Below are 5000 nucleotides of genomic sequence, written 5' to 3' on the forward strand. Positions count from 1 at the left end.
GGCATCACAGACCTGTTATTGCTCAATCTCGTGTGGCTAAACGCCACTAGTCCCTCTAAGAAGTTAGACGCCGACCGAGAAGGTCGCGTAACTATTTAGCATGCCAGAGTCTCGTTCGTTATCGGAATTAACCAGACAAATCGCTCCACCAACTAAGAACGGCCATGCACCACCACCCACAGAATCAAGAAAGAGCTCTCAATCTGTCAATCCTACCTGTGTCCGGGCCGGGTGAGTTTCCCCGTGTTGAGTCAAATTAAGCCGCAGGCTCCACTCCTGGTGGTGCCCTTCCGTCAATTCTTTTAAGTTTCAGCTTTGCAACCATACTTCCCCCGGAACCCAAAGACTTTGGTTTCCCGGAAGCTGCCGGAAAGGTCGTCATGGTAACGCCTCCCGATCGCTAGTTGGCATCGTTTATAGTCAGAACTAGGACGGTATCTGATCGTCTTCGAACCTCTGACTTTCGCTCTTGATTAAAGAAAACATTCTTGGCGAATGCTTTCGCAGTAGTTCGTCTTCCGCCGATCCAAGAATTTCACCTCTAACGGCAGAGTACGGACGCCCCCGTCTGTCCCTCTTAATCATTACCTCGTGCTCCGAAAACCAACAAAATAGAACCGAGGTCCTATTCCATTATTCCATGCAACACTATGCAGGCGAACAGCCTGCTTTGAACACTCTAATTTTTTCAAAGTAAACTTATCGGCCACCGCCGACACTCAGTCAAGAGCACCGACGGAGAACCGAAGGTGAGGCGAACGCAACCAGTGACACGCCTTGCGACGGACCGGCGGCGCTCGCCCAAAATCCAACTACGAGCTTTTCAACCGCAACAACTTTAGCATACACTGTTGGAGCTGGAATTACCGCGGCTGCTGGCACCAGACTTGCCCTCCAATGGATACTCGTTAAGAGTTTTAGGATGTACTCATTCCAATTACAGGGCCTCGTTAGAGTCCTGTATTGTTATTTTTCGTCACTACCTCCCCGTGTCGGGAATGGGTAATTTGCGCGCCTGCTGCCTTCCTTGGATGTGGTAGCCGTTTCTCAGGCTCCCTCTCCGGAATCGAACCCTGATTCCCCGTTACCCGTTATCACAAAGGTAGGCACGTAGCGTACCTTCGACAGTTGATAGGGCAGACACTTGAATGATACGTCGTCGGTGCAGAGACCGTACGATCCGCGTGGTTATCCAGAGTCATCAAACGTCACAGGACGAACCCGGTCGGTTTTGATCTGATAAAAGCGCGCCTCCCGAAGTCGGCGCTTAATGCATGTATTAGCTCTAGAATTACCACAGTTATCCACTTCGCTTACGAGACCAAATAAACCAAGACTGATTTAATGAGCCATTCGCAGTTTCGCTTTACGAGAACTCGTACTTGCACCTGCATGGCTTAATCTTTGAGACAAGCATATCACTACTGGCAGGATCAACCAGATAGCTGCGACAGCTGCGCTCGGCCCTTGCTGGGCCGCCCGGCGCGTGCTCGTCGCATTCGTTTAAGACCGAGGCGATCGCCTGCGGCCGTACTCAGCTTCGACAGTCGCTGGCCGCGACGTCCACGCTCTCACCGGCAGTGCCAGGCGGAGCGATTTGCGTTTTTTCTTTGCTCGCCCTCTCTCGGGCTCGATCCATTCAGTTTCGCACAAACAAGAGCTCTGCCGGCCGCCTGCAGCGGTGCCTAAAACCCGGGCATAACAATGCGACCGTTCTGCTAGGCCGACAAGCGCTCAAGCCAGACGCTCGATCGAACGCCCCCTACATATTAGTCGAGACAACGGCTCGCTCATTAGCATCGCGTTTGTACTTTAACTTTTTTCGGCTCGGCTTCTTTCGACGCCGATGCCGGCGACGCAGCACTCTCTCGCCCGCCAGCCACCGAGAAAAGGGTGCGCTCCGACCGGCCCCGCACCGCTCTTTCTTGGCTCATTCGAAATTACTGTCTTTCGCTCTGACATGCCTTACCTAGGGTTAGGTTAGTATGCTTGCACGTTTGTACTTTAACTTTTTTCGGCTCGGCTTCTTTCGACGCCGATGCCGGCGACGCAGCACTCTCTCGCCCGCCAGCCACCGAGAAAAGGGTGCGCTCCGACCGGCCCCGCACCGCTCTTTCTTGGCTCATTCGAAATTACTGTCTTTCGCTCTGACATGCCTTACCTAGGGTTAGGTTAGTATGCTTGCACGTTTGTACTTTAACTTTTTTCGGCTCGGCTTCTTTCGACGCCGATGCCGGCGACGCAGCACTCTCTCGCCCGCCAGCCACCGAGAAAAGGGTGCGCTCCGACCGGCCCCGCACCGCTCTTTCATGGCTCATTCGAGTTTACTGTCTTTCGCTCTGACATGCCTTACCTAGGGTTAGGTTAGTATGCTTGCACGTTTGTACTTTAACTTTTTTCGGCTCGGCTTCTTTCGACGCCGATGCCGGCGACGCAGCACTCTCTCGCCCGCCAGCCACCGAGAAAAGGGTGCGCTCCGACCGGCCCCGCACCGCTCTTTCATGGCTCATTCGAGTTTACTGTCTTTCGCTCTGACATGCCTTACCTAGGGTTAGGTTAGTATGCTTGCACGTTTGTACTTTAACTTTTTTCGGCTCGGCTTCTTTTGACGCCGATGCCGGCGACGCAGCACTCTCTCGCCCGCCAGCCACCGAGAAAAGGGTGCGCTCCGACCGGCCCCGCACCGCTCTTTCTTGGCTCATTCGAAATTACTGTCTTTCGCTCTGACATGCCTTACCTAGGGTTAGGTTAGTATGCTTGCACGTTTGTACTTTAACTTTTTTCGGCTCGGCTTCTTTCGACGCCGATGCCGGCGACGCAGCACTCTCTCGCCCGCCAGCCACCGAGAAAAGGGTGCGCTCCGACCGGCCCCGCACCGCTCTTTCATGGCTCATTCGAGTTTACTGTCTTTCGCTCTGACATGCCTTACCTAGGGTTAGGTTAGTATGCTTGCACGTTTGTACTTTAACTTTTTTCGGCTCGGCTTCTTTCGACGCCGATGCCGGCGACGCAGCACTCTCTCGCCCGCCAGCCACCGAGAAAAGGGTGCGCTCCGACCGGCCCCGCACCGCTCTTTCTTGGCTCATTCGAAATTACTGTCTTTCGCTCTGACATGCCTTACCTAGGGTTAGGTTAGTATGCTTGCACGTTTGTACTTTAACTTTTTTCGGCTCGGCTTCTTTCGACGCCGATGCCGGCGACGCAGCCCTCTCTCGCCCGCCAGCCACCGAGAAAAGGGTGCGCTCCGACCGGCCCCGCACCGCTCTTTCATGGCTCATTCGAGTTTACTGTCTTTCGCTCTGACATGCCTTACCTAGGGTTAGGTTAGTATGCTTGCACGTTTGTACTTTAACTTTTTTCGGCTCGGCTTCTTTCGACGCCGATGCCGGCGACGCAGCACTCTCTCGCCCGCCAGCCACCGAGAAAAGGGTGCGCTCCGACCGGCCCCGCACCGCTCTTTCTTGGCTCATTCGAAATTACTGTCTTTCGCTCTGACATGCCTTACCTAGGGTTAGGTTAGTATGCTTGCACGTTTGTACTTTAACTTTTTTCGGCTCGGCTTCTTTCGACGCCGATGCCGGCGACGCAGCACTCTCTCGCCCGCCAGCCACCGAGAAAAGGGTGCGCTCCGACCGGCCCCGCACCGCTCTTTCTTGGCTCATTCGAAATTACTGTCTTTCGCTCTGACATGCCTTACCTAGGGTTAGGTTAGTATGCTTGCACGTTTGTACTTTAACTTTTTTCGGCTCGGCTTCTTTCGACGCCGATGCCGGCGACGCAGCACTCTCTCGCCCGCCAGCCACCGAGAAAAGGGTGCGCTCCGACCGGCCCCGCACCGCTCTTTCTTGGCTCATTCGAAATTACTGTCTTTCGCTCTGACATGCCTTACCTAGGGTTAGGTTAGTATGCTTGCACGTTTGTACTTTAACTTTTTTCGGCTCGGCTTCTTTCGACGCCGATGCCGGCGACGCAGCACTCTCTCGCCCGCCAGCCACCGAGAAAAGGGTGCGCTCCGACCGGCCCCGCACCGCTCTTTCATGGCTCATTCGAGTTTACTGTCTTTCGCTCTGACATGCCTTACCTAGGGTTAGGTTAGTATGCTTGCACGTTTGTACTTTAACTTTTTTCGGCTCGGCTTCTTTCGACGCCGATGCCGGCGACGCAGCACTCTCTCGCCCGCCAGCCACCGAGAAAAGGGTGCGCTCCGACCGGCCCCGCACCGCTCTTTCTTGGCTCATTCGAAATTACTGTCTTTCGCTCTGACATGCCTTACCTAGGGTTAGGTTAGTATGCTTGCACGTTTGTACTTTAACTTTTTTCGGCTCGGCTTCTTTCGACGCCGATGCCGGCGACGCAGCACTCTCTCGCCCGCCAGCCACCGAGAAAAGGGTGCGCTCCGACCGGCCCCGCACCGCTCTTTCATGGCTCATTCTAGTTTACTGTCTTTCGCTCTGACATGCCTTACCTAGGGTTAGGTTAGTATGCTTGCACGTTTGTACTTTAACTTTTTTCGGCTCGGCTTCTTTCGACGCCGATGCCGGCGACGCAGCACTCTCTCGCCCGCCAGCCACCGAGAAAAGGGTGCGCTCCGACCGGCCCCGCACCGCTCTTTCTTGGCTCATTCGAAATTACTGTCTTTCGCTCTGACATGCCTTACCTAGGGTTAGGTTAGTATGCTTGCACGTTTGTACTTTAACTTTTTTCGGCTCGGCTTCTTTCGACGCCGATGCCGGCGACGCAGCACTCTCTCGCCCGCCAGCCACCGAGAAAAGGGTGCGCTCCGACCGGCCCCGCACCGCTCTTTCTTGGCTCATTCGAAATTACTGTCTTTCGCTCTGACATGCCTTACCTAGGGTTAGGTTAGTATGCTTGCACGTTTGTACTTTAACTTTTTTCGGCTCGGCTTCTTTCGACGCCGATGCCGGCGACGCAGCACTCTCTCGCCCGCCAGCCACCGAGAAAAGGGTGCGCTCCGACCGGCCCCGCCCCGCTCTTTCTTG

At 54.8% G+C, this 5000-nt stretch overlaps 1 non-coding gene across 1 annotated transcript in view; it reads right to left on the reverse strand.

Moving 5' to 3' along the window:
• Positions 1–1444, reverse strand: part of LOC144424925 (small subunit ribosomal RNA) — a 1810-nt gene extending 366 nt beyond the window's left edge. The window contains exon 1 of the ribosomal RNA XR_013477144.1: positions 1–1444. This exon is cut by the window's left edge and continues 366 nt beyond it. This is a non-coding gene — a ribosomal RNA (small subunit ribosomal RNA).
• Positions 1445–5000: the final 3556 nt, after the last annotated feature.

Source organism: Styela clava, chromosome 6 (genome assembly GCF_964204865.1).
Source record: "Styela clava chromosome 6, kaStyClav1.hap1.2, whole genome shotgun sequence".
NCBI classification, from domain to species: domain Eukaryota; kingdom Metazoa; phylum Chordata; class Ascidiacea; order Stolidobranchia; family Styelidae; genus Styela; species Styela clava.